The sequence below is a fragment of the Periplaneta americana genome, chromosome 10 (assembly GCF_040183065.1).
Source record: "Periplaneta americana isolate PAMFEO1 chromosome 10, P.americana_PAMFEO1_priV1, whole genome shotgun sequence".
Lineage (NCBI taxonomy): Eukaryota > Metazoa > Arthropoda > Insecta > Blattodea > Blattidae > Periplaneta > Periplaneta americana.
This window is the reverse complement of record NC_091126.1, coordinates 90897772-90915650: the sequence shown is the minus strand read 5'-3', so window position 1 is coordinate 90915650 and position 17879 is coordinate 90897772. Positions and strand designations below refer to the sequence as shown.

Genomic DNA, 17879 nt, shown 5'->3' with positions numbered 1-17879 from the left:
AGTTCTCATAAGACTTTCATTGTGTCCGGTTGTGTTTGTGTTTCTTGATTTACAAAATGATAAATTACAAACAACTTTATGAAAAACTTACAATTGAACATGCAATCTCCAATATAAATTCTGTTTCTTTGAGCAAATCAAAATACGACAATTTTGTGAGTAAAGTTAAATTGATAGAAACAAAGATTCGAAAAGAAGGCAATCATTACAGATTTCTGAAGTGGTACGATGTACTCGAGATAAATGGAGTTACCAAGTTAATATCTCCTGTAAATGAGTCTGCCTGTGTTAAGTATTTTGTTCACAATGCGGAACTGCATGATGTTGATGCCCACATTTGCACTGAACATGGAGGTCAAGGTTATAAGATGAAAAATCTGAAAGGAAAATACATGAATGTAACACATAAGGCTGTTCAGAACTATTTCAGTTTGTATGAGCCTTGTTTGCAAAAGCAGAAGAGTCAGAAGAATAAAGCTGTTATGAATCCCATACTATTTCAAGACTTACGTTCTAGAATGAAGAATATAAATTTGTTATGTTATGTCAGGATCACTAAACTATTTTATTGTTCTTAAACCTCTTAAGTAAAAGAGGACTGAAGGAGTGTGTCACAATCGTATTGATATCTTTTCCCTTCTAGGTGCACCTTCATTTCTCCGGTTTTTTTTTTTTTAATGGGAGAGAATTTGCATACAAAATAGTGGATAATTTGAAAAAAATTATGGCCAAATTTTAAGATCGTCCACTGAAAACCAAAACATTCCCAAAGTCACGGAAGAGTTGAATGCACTACTCAAGATGTGGAAAATATATTAACCACATTGATGCAGGACAGTAAAATATGTTACTGCAGTGAAGATCTTAGGTATACCCACCTCATGAAAACTGTATCTTACATAGTGAAATTAAGAGATCACCCTATGAAACAAGCGTGGGTTATCTTCATCTGGCATGCCAGCAGAAGCTTTAGAAAATGTAACTTCAGAAGAGGCGTTTGAACAAGTAATTGTGTGTATTAATTATTTGACCTCAGAAGAAGCAACTGAGCAAATGACATAGCCAGAAATAAGTACAACTCTGTCTCAAAAAATAGAGAAAACCTATTTGAAAAGAAAAGCAGAAATAGATAGAATGAATATATCCTAACTGATCTGGATCAGTCTACAACATCAATTAGAAAAGAGGAGGAGGAAATATTCAATTGTTCATTAGACCAAGCAAAAAGAATGAAATGGACATCAGATCAATATCTTGTCAGAAGACAAAGGGAAGTAAGTGCCAAAACGTAGCTTTTTTATGTTTTGGTTGATTTATATATAGGATTTAATGCTTGTTTTAATGTTGGGTCTCCCAAATCAGGGATGGATTGTTGCATAATTTTTTTTGATATTCAAAGGAAGTAAGTCGTAAACTGTGTGCAAAATAGAACATTCATCTCACCATATCTCAAAATGAAGATTTTGCACTTACTTCCTTCTGGCTTCTGAGGTAAGATATTTTCCTCCTATCAAAAAAAGTGTCACTGTTCGCATTCCAGTTCAGGCGCAGATCGTGCTAGGGAGATGCCAGTTCCATTCTTCTTGTTGTATTGGAGGTTATGGACGAAGAATTCTGTATACTTGTACTAGAGGTGGTGTCCTCAAATGGCTATACACGAGGTCTGAGTTTGGTTACTACATCCATAATACAATAAAAGAAATCAAAGTTCCGGTTGATAAGGAAGTCGTCTTGAGAGGTGAAAATATGTTTGAATCTGTGGATTTTGGTTAGGGGTTTTTCAAGTTTACATGTCACACCAAATGCCAAATAACTAAATACCATTGCAAGAAGAACAATTCTCTATGTAATTTTAATTGTCATAATTCATTGTCATTCTGTTACAGATGAACAGACATTTAATAACAGTTAACTTTTCATAATAATAAAGTTATTGAAACTTCCCAGTATATTCGAACTTAATATGATGCACAGTTATTTAAAATAATTAGGCCTATTATCTTCTTGAAGTATTTGTGTAACAGCAGTTAAATTACAAACATCATCCTAGAATATTTTTTTTAAATAATTATCAACCTGATATTAATTAACATTTTCCTTGAATGTAATTTTAGGCGTCTACAACATTCCCCAACCCTTAGTAGCAATAGTTGGCATTCACTAGCAGTACCGTAGTCTACCTTCACTAGTGAATGTTAATTATATCAGTATTTAAAATGGATATATTCAACTTTCACTGAAAGGAGCAGTGAACATCAACAAACACTAGAAGTTAACTTAAATGGAATTTCGACTTCCACTGTTGCATATATTGTATACCAAATTCAATACTACTACTACTGCTATTAGTTAACCTTCACTGGAATTTCGACTTCCACTGTAACATATAATGTATACCCAAAACCATACTACTACTACTTAAAGGCAGTTGCGAGTGTCACTAAATAAACCATAATTTAAATTTTTTACTACTACTACTACTACTACTACTACTACTACTACTACTACTACTACTACTACTACTACTACTACTACTACTGCTGCTGCTGCTGCTGCTGCTACTGCTACTGCTACTTAAATAATAACAAATTAACAGAACAGATTGTGTTAAAAATTTTGGAACACCTGTATTGTAGTTCCACATAATGTCTTGCTTCATAAAGTGGGATACATCAGTCTTTCTGCATGTTACATGACTGGTTTAAAAACTAAGTGACAGACAATCCTGTGTATGTCTGTTCAACAAATTTTCCGATTCATATGACTTAAACTGTAGAGTGTCACACAGCTCAACTTCTGGAGTTCTTCTTTTCATAATTTTCAGAGATAATATTTGTATAAAATAATCTGATTGTTTTTTATGCGCTCATAATTTAAAAATCTTTCATGAAGTAAAACAACTATAGACTCACAAACTCTTCAACATGACATTGACGCAATTGCAAAATAGTCTGAAGAGATTGGAATGGAAATTAATGTTTACAAGACTAATGTCATAATCATAATCTTTCGAGGAAAATTACTTCACTTAAATTCAACTATAACTTAAATCATTATCAAAATAACACGACAAATTGTGTTAAAGACAGAATAGAATATAGTGAACTTTATTTTCAAAAGCGTTTATTTCATGCAATCAGAATGTTGGATCTAATGCAGTTTTCCTTTCTAATACTCTTGAGTCACTTTCAGTACTATATGTTACATTACAGATGACGAAACTCGAATATGCATAGGTGGTCGTCTAGAGTAATTCCAGTACAATAAATATTTAATTCCTTTTTTTCAGTCTAAACACTTCTCTTGAAAAAGGAAACATTATGAAATATTTATTGTATTAGATCATAACTTATCTGCAAATATGACATTAAAATTTCGGAATAATTCTGTCACATCAAGTGAGAATGTATTCAACTCAAATTCATATTGATATGTTCATATGGATTTATGTTCATTGACACTCGAAAAATAGTTATGAGAAAAAAAATTTAATTATTTCAAGTGTCACAGTTCATATTTCGGATGCAAAATCTTTATGCCCTTTTTTTTTATCTAAGTTCCTTAGATATACTACCCCTGAATATTTTATAAACATCATTAGCTTTTGTGTTCCTACGAAATCCATGAGAAGTCACAAACTTTTTAAAAACATATTCTAAATGTCTTTCTCCTGTCTCGAGTTGCATTAAAACTGCCAACTTGTGTAGCACTAGACTAAATGAATAAATGAATTTGATCTGTTTATTTCACAAAATTGAGAATTTGCATAATTGTAAATAATTTACTACTAACTACTACTACTGCTACCACCAATGCAGCCGCTTCTGCTGCTACTACTACTACTACTACCACCACCACCACCACCATCATCATCATCATCATCATCATCATCATCATCATCATCATCATCGTAACTTATATTCCATTATTCTAATCCTGTTATTAGCTGATCACTGCTGGATAGTATATTATTATTATTATTATTATTATTATTATTATTATTATTATTATTATTATTATTATTATTATTATCATTATAATTACTATTATTATTCATATTTTTGTCCCTATTATTATTATTATTATTATTATTATTATTATTATTATTATTATTATTATTATTATTATTATTATTCGGATTTCTATGACGTAATATATATTTTTTTTCAAACTTGAGTTAAATTAAACATGTTTCTAGAATTATTGAACATAATGACACAGTTGTTATTGGTCATATAAATACATATTTTATCATATAGCATTAAGTCATATTTGACCAAAGAATGGTATAAAGACATATTTTTGGTCATATTACAATATTGTTTTAACAGTTCTCCAAGTATTATTCACACATTTTGTGTCAGTAATGGCAAGACATTCTGCTTGCGTTTGGTTATTTATATTAGATTTCCTTTCCTTAGAAATATTTGTGTTTAAATAAAGTAACTGGTTTCGCCAGCAGTGAGTTGTCAGAACACAAAGGGCAAAAGAATGTTAGGAATATAGCCAGATTGTTGTTGGTCGGTCTCAACTTAACCCCGCTTCACTCCTCCCAAACATGCAACACTTAAGGTTCCAACCATGCTCTTGCCAGGTAATATTTCATATAAACATTCAGTGACCCTGTTAACAAACTGTGAAAGATTTACATAATGAAAAGTTTCTATTATATATTTATTGTGACTTGGAAAAGAAAATTAACTTGACATACTATTGATCTGTTCGAGAGTGGCTGATGTGTTGTGGATCTGTACACGTGTCCTTCATTTCATAGCCATATAGTGGAGTATAATCCTTGAAATAACTGTAAGTTAAAGAAGTACCACAGCTTGAAACTGCTTTCATTGTTTACAGACATTGTTGTGTTCAGTGGGTTTTAAAAGCAATTTGTTGTTTGTTGATTTTATTGTTGTTTCAACCGCGTAAGACTCTGTAGGACACCAACCAGAGCCTCCTTTATGTTTTCTTGTTGTTACTAATTGTGCGTCTCGTCTCTCTTCTATCCTCTCGACATGTTGGCTGTGTGATCAAAGGCTTACAGATCGGTGAGTGTTAGATGGAATGTATGCTGTTATTTTCAATTCTCCCTTCATATGGTTTTTGTTGTACAGTGCAGTTGATCTTCCTACTAAATGTAAATATCCCATCATCCCTCGCTTGCCAGTGACTATTATGTCTTTTAATTACTTGATAAACCTCTAAAATCGCTACATATGGACTATAAATGTAACTTTTTTGGATTGTAACTGATCTGGAAAAGCTATCTCAGATTGTACATATATAATGTTTTCTAGAAATAATTCAGCGAGATATTTATTCTTTCAATGATGAAATTGCATGTGACTAATGAGTTCATAAAAACAGTAGCAATTTCATCACGTTCTGTATTTCAGGAAAGTTCATTATGTAGTTTAAGTAGCAATTTTAGGCATTCATGAAGTGATACCACTTGAATGTGAGCAGTGTCTGGCCAGCAAGAAGGGAAAATGGAGTTGTTATATTTAGAAAAAAGATACACTGTACAAATTTTAACAAAAGTATCTTCTTTTCATTTCTGTCCATAGAAATCAAAGAGTTAATGCTGAAGAAGCAGAACATTCTTCCATTACAGCTGCCATATATTCAAAGTATATGAAATTTCGTGACACTAAAAATTAATTACAGATATTTTATTCATTCGTCATAATAGTGCATATCCATACACATCTTGCGCAGTATATGGAAAAAGAGGAACAGTTTTCAACGAAACAATAATTTCTAATAAAATTTAAGTTAGCTCACATTACTATTAACAGAAAACATCAACTCTTATACTTGATAGTCTAAATATTTGTGTTATAAGCTCTTCATCGCATTCTATGCAAGTCTCTCTTTAAGAGATACACCCAAACCCTACCAATACTTATCTCCTTCTGTATGAACTTTCACAGAATTTAAATGGAATAATTTTTATACACACAAATATACATCAGGAGTGAAGTGAATTAAATTTAATATTTCTGTCATTGTTAAGAGTTTATATGTATGTGTAACACTTTGTCATTTATTCACTACAATGATTGAATTAATAGTTTGTTTTCAAATTCATAATTATTTTCAAAATTTGAATGTGACTTGTGTAGTAGAAATATAGCTCAATTGTTATGTCCCAGAAATGTCATTATATATGTTCATTTTTATGATAAATCAGGATTATAAAATTATGTTGATTAAATTTTATGTTATGACAAAACGGAATTTTTTACTTTCATTCTTTGCTGTTAAATAAACACGCACTAGTATGAACAATTAGGTTAATTTCCGTTCATTGTCATTGTCCTACAAACCAAAGTGCGCCTTTCATATTTCTGGTTCATTTTGATATTTGAGAGTTGCCATTTCACCTGAAAGTTTCTAATTTGCACTCCAAACTCAAGAGGAAAATACACATATGTGTACTCACCTGTATAAATGAAATTGACAGTATTAGTAAAGGTAGCAGTTGTTACCTTCACAAGACAAATTGCTGAACGACCTTATGAAGTAACCTTTATTTCAGTGCATAAAGGAAATTACAGGAACAAATTTGCTATCTGTATTAAGTGAATTTTTGCTTGAGTTCCTATACAATGGAGTTCTTAAGTAGCTTCAGTATTGGGAGAGCTAATTTATAATTTGTAAATTGATTACTTCTCACATTTTAGTTTCAATTATCCAGTTACTATCTCGATTTAATATTTAGGGGCTGATGATAAATTTACTTCTGTGTTAAATTATTCCATTATTTTTCCCTGGTGAAAATTTTATAGGTATAACAAAGTTTTGTTCACATTGCTGAAACTCGCTATGCAATACAACAGGTTAAAAAAGAAAATGTCAATCTTAAACATTGAAATAATTAAATATTTAATTCCTAGAGTGAATTAAATTGGTGTAACTGAAGTGAATACTCTAGATGTTCGTAATATGATTATGTATTTCTAAATATTTTAATAGTACACAAAGAAACTTACTGTTTGCCAGAAAAAAACATTCCATATTGCGCGAATGTAAGTGAAATTTCATTAAGGTATCCAAAAAGGAAGATGCTTGAATATTACACAATATACCAGTAACAAGTATGAAAATTAAGTGGCAATTTAAAGCATAATTTTACACTTAAAATGGATACTTCATTTTGTGTAGTTAATATAATGGCATTTTATTGATTTTCAGAATAAATCCTGTTTTATTGTAAAGTTGTCTAATGTGAACCATGCTTTATAAAATAATTTGCACACTTGGTTCCCCATGTATACAGTAAATTTGTGCACTTTTGCATTAATTGTTGTGCTTTTTATGTCTATTTTAATGCCATGTATTTTGTAAAGTGCAATTCATGTTGTGACCCGTTATGTGTTCAAACTCTCTAAACTTCTTCTTTCTCTTCTCTTTGATTTTTGAGCAGGACAAAGTAAGTAATGTATCTTTCATTCTGCACATAAGTCACTTACACTCTTACATCTCTCATAAGCACACATGCATGTCTTTGCTTACACTTAAGAATACATACACAAACATACATACTACTTCCATAACACTGAGGCTCATGCAGCATTCTGTGGCACAGAATGGCTTGACAGGCACAGCTAGTGTATGACAGTGGTTCTCATGGGATGTAAGATTCTTAGATAGAAAGTAATTCTGGAAAGAATTTGTTTTATTTACTCATATCTTGTCCTCAAAATACAGTTGCAGGTAGAGTGGATGGTTGCAGCATTTACAATAAAATTTATCAATCTTGTTCCATGTTCAGACGGTTTTTCTTTTTTATTTTAATATTGTCCAAGGAGCATTTTGAGATTTTGTAATTACTACAGCACCATTTTGCATGCTATGAGAGTACTGGTGCTTTGAAAGAAATTATCTTTTTTTCCTTCCACTTCATACTTCATCCTCTTATCTCTTATTTGTTATGGAGAAATGTGCTTGATGTGAAATTAAGGAATTAAGCTAATTGATTAATTAAATAAGTATTTATCTCACTTATTATATGATACACGAAAACGTGAATCAGTACTAATAATCCATAATTTTAAATTTATCAATTACAAATGAGACATCTCTCTACTGTTAAAAAAATAAATAAATATGTTGAACTGCATTAATTCTTTGAAATTTGCATGTTATGTACACATACATACCTTACATAACAACATGTTTGAAGTAAATTAGAATGCTGCACTATATTTTATTATTCACGTTTTTATCTCCAAACAAACAATACCGTATTATTTAATTTCAAAACTTAATATAGTAGGCCTATGGATTTGGAAGGAAACCATCACAATTTATTTACATGTGTTATTTCAGACGAACTCCTTTAAATTATATTTTGAAGATTAAGTTACCACATTCAAGTTCTGCTAAATTATTAATGGGATATATAAGAATTTGTACTAAAGTATTTAATAATAATTGCTGATGTAATTTTAATAACATCAGTGAAATTCTCAAATTAATTTATATTTTAAAATACACTAATCAAATTGCATTAAATTAATGAAAATAACCTATTATCCTCATATAAGGGACAATGTTACATGTAACCTTAGTCATAGTGTGAGTTTCTTGGATATTAATAAATTCTCATATAGTAAGAAGAGTCCAATAATCCAATATTACGAAGTAACATCTGAACATTTTCTTTGAAATTATAAATCTTCAGGATTAGTAATTATAGAAATATGCTTCTTCCAGTGACATTATTCAAAATTATCTTTCGAAAATTTTATGTAAGTTGCTATATTAAGCACGATATTATTATTATTATTATTATAATATATATATATATATATATATATATATATATATAGAGAGAGAGAGAGAGAGAGAGAGAGAGAGAGAGAGAGAGAGTCCTCGCTCAGCTGGTCTTTGTTCCTGCTTAGTTCTCTTTATCAGCATTGAAGAAAATGGCTCACCATCAGTGTACAAGGTCTGACTTCAGCCGTAAACATGAGAGATAGGAAAATTGTGCGAAAAAAATATGAAAATAATTACGAAACAACTAAATGTAAGTAAACTCATCTGTTTATATGAATTTCTGAGTGTGTCTTCCTTCATATCGCAGGCATTCTTGGCACCTTCACAGGAAATTCGCATGAACACATTGCAATTCGTCCTCAGAAACACAGTGAATATCTCTTTGATTTGCGTGTTTCGGCTCTTCCAAATTGAGAGGATTCGAAGTACACATTCTGCTCTTCAGTGTTCCCCACAAATAAAAATCACAGGGTGTGTGTTCGGGCAATCGAAATGGCCACAGTTTCCTGCCAATTATTTTATCCCCAAAATCATCTTTCAGGGCATTTATGGACGTGAGTGCTCTGTGAGTAGTAAGAGAGTCTTACTGAAACCATGTATGCTCTCTCTCGCTCTCTCTCTCTTGATCTCGCTCTCTCCAGAAAAAAGATGATATTTGTTCCACGTACATTTCTAAATTTATTGCGTCTGTAAAAAAGATTGGTCCTTTATTAATGTTGCCAACACAGTGCACCAAACACTCTCTTTGACATTGTGTAGAGGAATTTCTCGAGTCAGACGTGGATTTTTCAAACTCCAAAATCTGTTATTTTGATAATTTACTTTACGGCAGAGTGTAATCCAGACTTCATTGGAAAATAATATCAACTGAGTAGATTTCACAATTATGAATGCATGAACAGACTGCAAAATTCACCCACAAAACTTACGCCATTGATCAGGGTCACCTGACGCAAGTTGCACAGTGCACAGATTGTTTTTTATAGGGCTAAAGGAAAAATAGTTCTTTAGCTGTATGAACAGTCGATGCAGTCACTCCAGTTTGCTGAGCAACAAGTTTCTGTGATTTTGATCGTGAACTTTCAAAACTTGTCAATTTCATCAAGTTTCTGTAAGTACAGTTGATTTACATTGCGGTTTTTGTCGGTGAAACTACCTATTTCACGCACGTTTTTCACAATTTTACGAATTATTGTTCTGTGTAGTACTTGAACATCCAGATATTTACGAACAAATCTCCTACCCACTCTTGCAAGCGAATTTGTCTTTACAAATTTATCATAAAATAATGTAAATATGCTGCTTGATAGGCATTTGCATAGATAATGTCAATTTAAAAAACAGCTGGAAAAAATTGGTAATAAAACACAGTTTTTGCTGACGACTGATTATTTGGACTTAAAAATACCAAACACATTTGTAAAATTGCAAGTTAACATCCAGTCATCAATAACAGCACTTAAAACTTGGTGTACAAATAATATGTCAGTAAATACAGACAAATCTAACTTCCAGTTTTTCTCTTTACGAAAGAAGTCAGTTGAAATAAACTGAACTGTGGAGTTCTTAAGGTAAAAAGAACAGACGCTGTAAATATCCAGATATAAATTTTGATAATAGACTTACATGGAGAAATCACGTTGAACATACAATTGTAAAGGCAACCAATAGATTTAAACTATTAAAAAGACTCAAGAATAAAATGGGGCAGTTCAAGGAGAAGTACACTAAACACTAAGTACAACATCTTTAAAAAGTCTATTCAAAAATATTCTGACAAAGAACTATAAATATTCTCAGCAACTACTAATAAACAGATACTGGAACACAAGCAAAACCAAGCTTTACATCTTGATTACACAATGTTTTACACTGTATCACTTCAACACAACACAAGAAAGTCTTATCATACATATTCCCAAGCTTTACGTCTCATCACTAATTGAAGCCATGCAAGTAATCACTTTCAGTATACAATTTGTGGTAGATCTTGGAAAAGCAAGCAAATTAACTTATGACAAATTAAGAAGACTTCCAAATTATGATAAATAGTATAGATAGAAAGACGCTGTATTTAAACATTCACGAAAGAACTCTGTTGCAATAAACCTAAATCATGAAGATGCTAAGATACAAAGGACAGACATTGCCAAATATATCATACATTTTGATAATAAGCTTACATGAAAAAATCACATTGAACATATAAGTGTAAAGGTAACCAATAGATTTTACTGTTAAAAAGATTCTCAGGAACAAAATGGAGCAGTTCAATAAGTACACTAAACACATTGTACAACATCTATATAAAGCCTATTGAAAAGATTGTGACAAAAGACTATAAATATTCTCAGCAACAAATAATGAACAGATACTGAAACATACTGTACACGAAAGCAAGCTTTACGTCTCATCATTGGTGAAATCAAAACTATTTCGATTGAAGCCATTCAAATAATCACTTCTAATAAGACTTTTTATGATAGATCTTGAGACACGAGCCCTTTTAACCTGTGAAAAATTAAGACGACTTCCAATTTCCAATAAATGGTGTCGATACAAAGATGCTATATAGACACTAAATTTTTATTTTATTTTAGTAGGTTATTTTACTACGCTTTATCAACATCTTTGATTATTTAGCATCTGAATGAGATGAAGGTGATAATGCCGGGGTCCAGCACCGAAAGTTACCCAGCATTTGCTCATATTGGGTTGAGGGAAAACCCCAGAAAAAAAACCTCAACCAGGTAACTTGCCCCAACTGGGAATATATACACTAAAGACCCAGAGTTGATTCAGTTCATACAATAAGTAGTGAAGCTGAGAGAAAATCTTAGAAATACCAGTTGAAAAAGAAAACATGATATCTGAAGTATTGATAATTTCAAAGTGAACTATTTATTGCTTTGAGCTTGGTGAAATCTTCATCAAAAGTGATATAAACCCTAAAGAAACAAAGACTATTACTCTAGAAACAATTAACAGAAGGTATCCACAAAAGATTGGCTACACATCCACATAGATGGCTCTTTCATGATTCAAAATTAAGCAGCTGAAAGTGGAGATACTTGCCTATACTTTTTCTTCTATAAAATTGTTGACAAATATAACTGCCATGGTGGTCCACCAGTGGCTAGAGCACTGGACTTATAAGCTTGTGGAACCGGGTTCGATTCCCAGTGTACCCCAGATTTATAACTTGTTTTGGGTAAGCCGTGGTCCAGGTAACACAGGTCTTCTCCAAGACCTCCAGTTCACCTGTGGGATCCCAAAAAATCTCAATCATTATCTCATCTCATCGCAGGTGTAGCATAGACCAGTCTCCTATGACACAGCCTGGGCAATGACTCTGTCAGTAAATTGATCTACACAACTGGCTTCATATGTTATTACGATGTACCGAAGTACATATGATATTTCCGTGCTGAAATTCTGCGTTATCATATGATGGAGGATAAGTGGAACGGAGAAAAATGATATGCGAAAAATAATCACTTAGTGATTTAAGACGGTGTTTATTCCGTCGGATCCCGGCAACTTAGTCACTCATAATGAGTGTACCTCTGCACATGTGTGGACATTGTGCCATTGTCATATATCTATGACGCAGTGCATGAGGGTAGGCCACTAGAGGGAACCCAAGAGGTGTAACTTAAACTGAGAGGATTCAATTCAACATTGGGATGGGAATCCGGTGTGGCTTAGTGGATAGAGCATCAGCACGTTGAGCTGAAAACCCGGATTTAAATCCTGGTGCCGGAGAAAATTTTTCTCTGTTCCACTCATCCTACATCATGGCTTCATATGGATGAATGACTAACAGTCAAGTACCCACCATTAGTTAAAAAATAATATTGGCAAATACAGAATGAATTTTGATGGCGAGTTTGAAGAAATTTACACACCAACCAAAAATATATTTATTTGGTTACACAAAGGCAAAAACATGGTTGTCCAATCTAATTTTAAAGCTACAGTCCAGGCCATCAGTTAAACTGCATCCTTAAAATGGGGAGGGGGGGGAGAAGAAGTCCATTGCATAGTAAAAAAAATGCACAATTTAAATAAGAACATAGTTTTCTAATGGATCCTAGTGCATTGTGAACTGAATAGTAATGAAAAAACTGTTGTGTTATTCAAGAAAAGAACTAAAATATTAAAAAACAAAACAAAACAAAACTACAAACTCTCATATGAATCTATAAATGGATTATCAAGATGAGAGTCAATTCCAACCAACTATCACAACAATTTAATAGCAGAACAACAAAATTCAAGATGGGAAAATTCATTGAAAGATTTAAAATTATTTTAATTCCTGATCTTCCTCGAAAATCTACTGAGGCCATGTCCAGATTTGTCACGATTGTCTCTGTGATTACCATCAAATCGATTTATTGACTTCCATTAAATACTTGTTATGCAAAATGGAAGACGACATGGACATCGAATATCTCGCAAATTGTGAGTCTCCTGATACTTTTGTGAAGCTTACCTTCAAATACTGGGAAGCAAGAAAGAAGATAACTTCATTGTTAAATGTCATTCTAAGCCTTAGACACACACACATATGAGTCATTCCATGTCAAATCGCACAAATTTAACCTCGAATTGACTTTCATGTCTCTAATTTACATAAAACAAATTTTGCACATTCTATGGATTGAAAAAGTAAATACGTGTTTTATTATTGTTGTCTGTATCGATTATTGTAATACATATGTGTTATCAAAGATTCTGAAATAGTTCACGCATCATTATTGTTAAACGTGATTATCTCCACTAATAATCATCACAGAGATTTGCTCTTTGTCTCAATTTGAAGGTGATAGCACATACTTTGTTCTTCGCATACTAATATAAAAATATAAGTTTGTTAACTTTGTTTTAAAAAACATTTAAACACATAAAAATATGTTTTAAGGGCTGCAGCTTGCTTTAAAATTACAAAAAAAAAGAAATACTTAAATACCTTGAAATTATTTTAACCACCCTTAAAAAAATCAGAACACTACTCTCAACCATTGAAGAATAATTAAATGATTCACCAAGCTGCGCGTCTTGAGTGCGCGGGCTGCATAAGTACTGTTGCAAGATGATGTGCAAGTGCAGCTCTGGATGAGAGTCGTGTGACCACTTTACACTGTTCTACGGTCAGAATATCACTCTTTCGCCTAATTTATGTAGTACTGTATTTAAATATTGTTTTTGTAAAATATACACTTGTAAGAATGATAACTACAGTTTACACAACACTGCACTTTTAAAACTAATCACCTACAACCAATTCTATTTAATGTCCACCACTTTACTCTCACTTTGAAGTGAATAGTTCTTTATTATGGCCTGAGATTGTGTCAGTGGAACAAAAGAATGAAGTTGTAAGATACCTCGTACCACTTTTGCTTCTTGGTACCTTGCGTAGAAAATATAGCTAAGTTATTTGTATTCGCTAATGGTAAACATTTAAAAGGAATATTATAAATGATATTATTAATTCCATCAAGCATTAATTTAACATTTTCATGATGAACATAGACACAAACTGAGTGCGTGCCACTTGTTCCAGGGAGTACACATTCCTTTGGTCTGAGTTTGAAAATTTTTGAAAATCCTATTTTGATATACGGATAATGCTCTTTGAAACACTGGTATCTTTTCTCTTTGTGAACTCTCTTTCCATCTTTTTTAAGTGAAACACAATTCTTTTTGCCAGCCATAACCCTCCTCACATCATCAGAATTATAAAGTTGAACAATCTTCTCTACTACAAATGTTCCCAAACTTTTTCCCGATTTAGGATTAGGAGTAACCAAAATCCCCTTTTCTGCTCCTACTTGTTTAGAAATTCATATCATTTGAGTGGTGATATTAAAATGTTGTTGAATTTTACTGTAGGACCAACTTTCAAAAATTAATATATGTATTTTGAGATTTCTGTCGTCTGTTTCATGAAATAAGTTTATCAATTTCTGTATTATATCGGAATTATTTGAATTTTCAACTGAAGTTGTGTTTTCTGTGATATGAACTATTTTATGTTTAAGTGTATATGTAACTTTCTGCATTTTTTTGTTTCGGATATTTTTTTAGATAATTTTGCCTTCTTTATTGGCGATTCTCAGTCATCACTAAGCTCTCACACACCTTCAATATATTCGAAAGCAACCTGAAATCAGCGTAGTTCTATGTAAAATATAATAGATTATACTTTCTTTTTGCATTTTTAAAGTAGCGATAAGCTGTTATAAAAAATAATTGTTTAAAAAGTGACCCTCTAAAACAACCCCATCAATAAATCAATTAATATAATATTCCATTTGTTCCCATTTCAAATGACACCAACACTCAACGTCTATGATGCATAGAATCTTAACAATGAGCATTTTCATACTGCGTTGTGCATGAATTTGTCATATAATTAAAAGAGTATAAATAGTAAAATATTAAAGTATGATCCCTGAAAATACCACAGACTTCTTATTTTGATCTGCACAACATATTTTAGAAGATTTAAGCAAATACTAAATGGTCACGTTTCGTATACAGGTGTTTGATTTGACAAGCACATAACACAACATGATACTTACTCCGAAAGACTTAGGAATTATTGTTAGATAAATTAAAGGGAAACTGCTAAGTGTTGAAGGGACATTACGTGCTTTTAGAACTAGAGGTTATCTGTTCATTTACGTAAAGTAACACCGCACCACTGATAATGTATTACTCACTCTCGCTGCGGCTATCGTAGCTGCATGTTGTGGCGCGGTCTCACTCAATCCGAGCCTTCCGACCTGAACACACCATCAGTAAATTATTTGCACAGCGACTTATTATTCGAATAGCCTTCTAAAACTAACGCAGTTCTACGTAAAACATTTCAAAGAATATAATGATATTTTTTTCCCTTTTTAGAAGTTTGTCCCTGATATATAAAAACGTATTTTAAAAATAGAACCCCCTAAAAGGGGCCCATTTTATACTTTGATTGAACACTAAAAATTAGTATATAATATTGAAATTATTGCACTTTAAAATGATATCAATACGAAATTTCTATGATTTATAGAATCTTCAGTATAAACATTTTCATAATACGTTGCATCCTAATTTACGGAAAAAGTAACATTTAATAAATGACTAAATAATTGTGTCAATCTGAAAAAATTACACATGGGTTATTTAATTTCATCAATAGAATATATAACAAAAATTGGAGCAAATATTAAGTTGTCATGTGTTCGCGTAGGCTTCCGCGGCTGGTGTACATGGTGTGTGGATAAGCTTCAGGGCTTCTACCGCGTTATCTTGGTGTTATTGGCTGACGTTTCGACCGCTGTGTTGTGGCCATCTTCAGAGCAGTTGTCGGATAGGGAAATAGTCTGCCAGTACTTATATATAGTAGTCTCGATGGGGGGGAGTACTTGCTGTGATAGATCGTAGGTTCTCCTACTGGCATCTGATTGGTCCTGCATGGTCCAATCCCCTTCATACAGACCTCAACCTGATTGGACCACGCAGGACCAATCAGATGCCAGTAGGAGAACCTACGACCTATCACAGCAAGTACTCCCTCCCATCGAGACTACTATATATATATATATATAAGTACTAGCAGACTATTTCCTTATCCAACAACTGCTCTGAAGATGGCCACAACACAGCGGTCGAAACGTCAGCCAATAACACCAAGACAATGCGGTAGAAGCCCTGAAGCTTATCCACACACCATTAAGTTATCGTGTTTCGTAGGTGTTCGATTTCACATGGAATGACTCATATTCACACAAAATAAAAATTGTTAGTTGCACATTGAGTTAATTGGTTATCTTTTATATCTTACAATACTGGTACATACTAATCAGCCATGAGTTCACGTAATTACAAATCACATTTTGTAAGAAGTGATCAAATTGTGGATAATAACATAGACCTAATTATAATAAGTCAGAAATAAGTAACTGCAGTAGCCATGATTTACTTTCATTATATTTCTAAATATAGACTTTATTTTAATTCAAATTTGTTAAATATTAACATATCATGGTCCAGTGACCTGTTTTACAAAATCATCTTATAAATTCACAACCAAATAATGTAAACATACTTTTTTTTTTTTTACTAATTTCGTCATTCACTCTATGAAGCCAGTTACATAGACCAATTTACCAACAAAGTGATTGTCCAAGGTGCGCCATAGGAGGCTGGTCTACATTACATCCGCAATGAGATGAGATGATGGAGAAGTTCTGTTGGGATGCCACAGGGGGACCAGAGCTCCCAGAGTAATCCCCTGTGTTACCTGAACCATGGACTTGCCCGACACAAATTATAAATCGGTGGTGCTCTGTTTTTTGTTATAAATGAGCGAATATAATTGCAATTCAATTTACATTTCCTGATTCATTACACTGGTTTTAAGCTCCTTTTGTTTCAAAATGCAATATAAAATATTGATCATTCTTATATAATATGTGAATGGAGGATGGTAAGGAAGTATGTTTGTACATAAGAGATATAAAAGTGAGTGAGTAAGATTTAATTATGACTTCTTGCTCATTGGTACAGTTTTCAAAAATTGCACATAAATATCTGCTTCTTTGATGAATACATTTGTTCTAACACAAAATCATTAATCCATTTGTGTAATATACAACTATAATGCAGTTAACATACCCTCGGTAGTAACACATTCTTGACACGTGCATAGAAAATTCCCGTTAATGTGCATAAGATATGATTAAAACAATTTTTCTACAAATATTTTCTTATAATTCCTCTATTATGTGAGGGTTACTCTTATGAATCTTGTCTTCCCCACAAACACAAATCACACGGACTAAGACTGGGACTATGAGGGGGCCACAATACTCTGCTAATAAATCTATCTCCAGAATTCTCTGAAATAAGATCTAGTGATTCGTAAGAAGTTTGTACAGTAGTAGAATCCTGCTGAAAGAATTATTGCTGGCATATAATGTCTGTTGTTTGAAAAATGATCTTCATATTTTTGCTCGATAACTTGCACCATACATCTTGTACTTTCATAAAAAAATATGTCCTATTATTCTGTGTGTGCTCAAACCATACACCAA

At 32.4% G+C, this 17879-nt stretch overlaps 1 protein-coding gene across 13 annotated transcripts in view; it reads left to right on the top strand.

The window, feature by feature from the left end:
• Nucleotides 1-17879, top strand: part of Cadps (calcium-dependent secretion activator 1) — a 942652-nt gene that overhangs the window by 832703 nt on the left and 92070 nt on the right. The gene's annotated exons all lie outside the window — the stretch shown is intronic.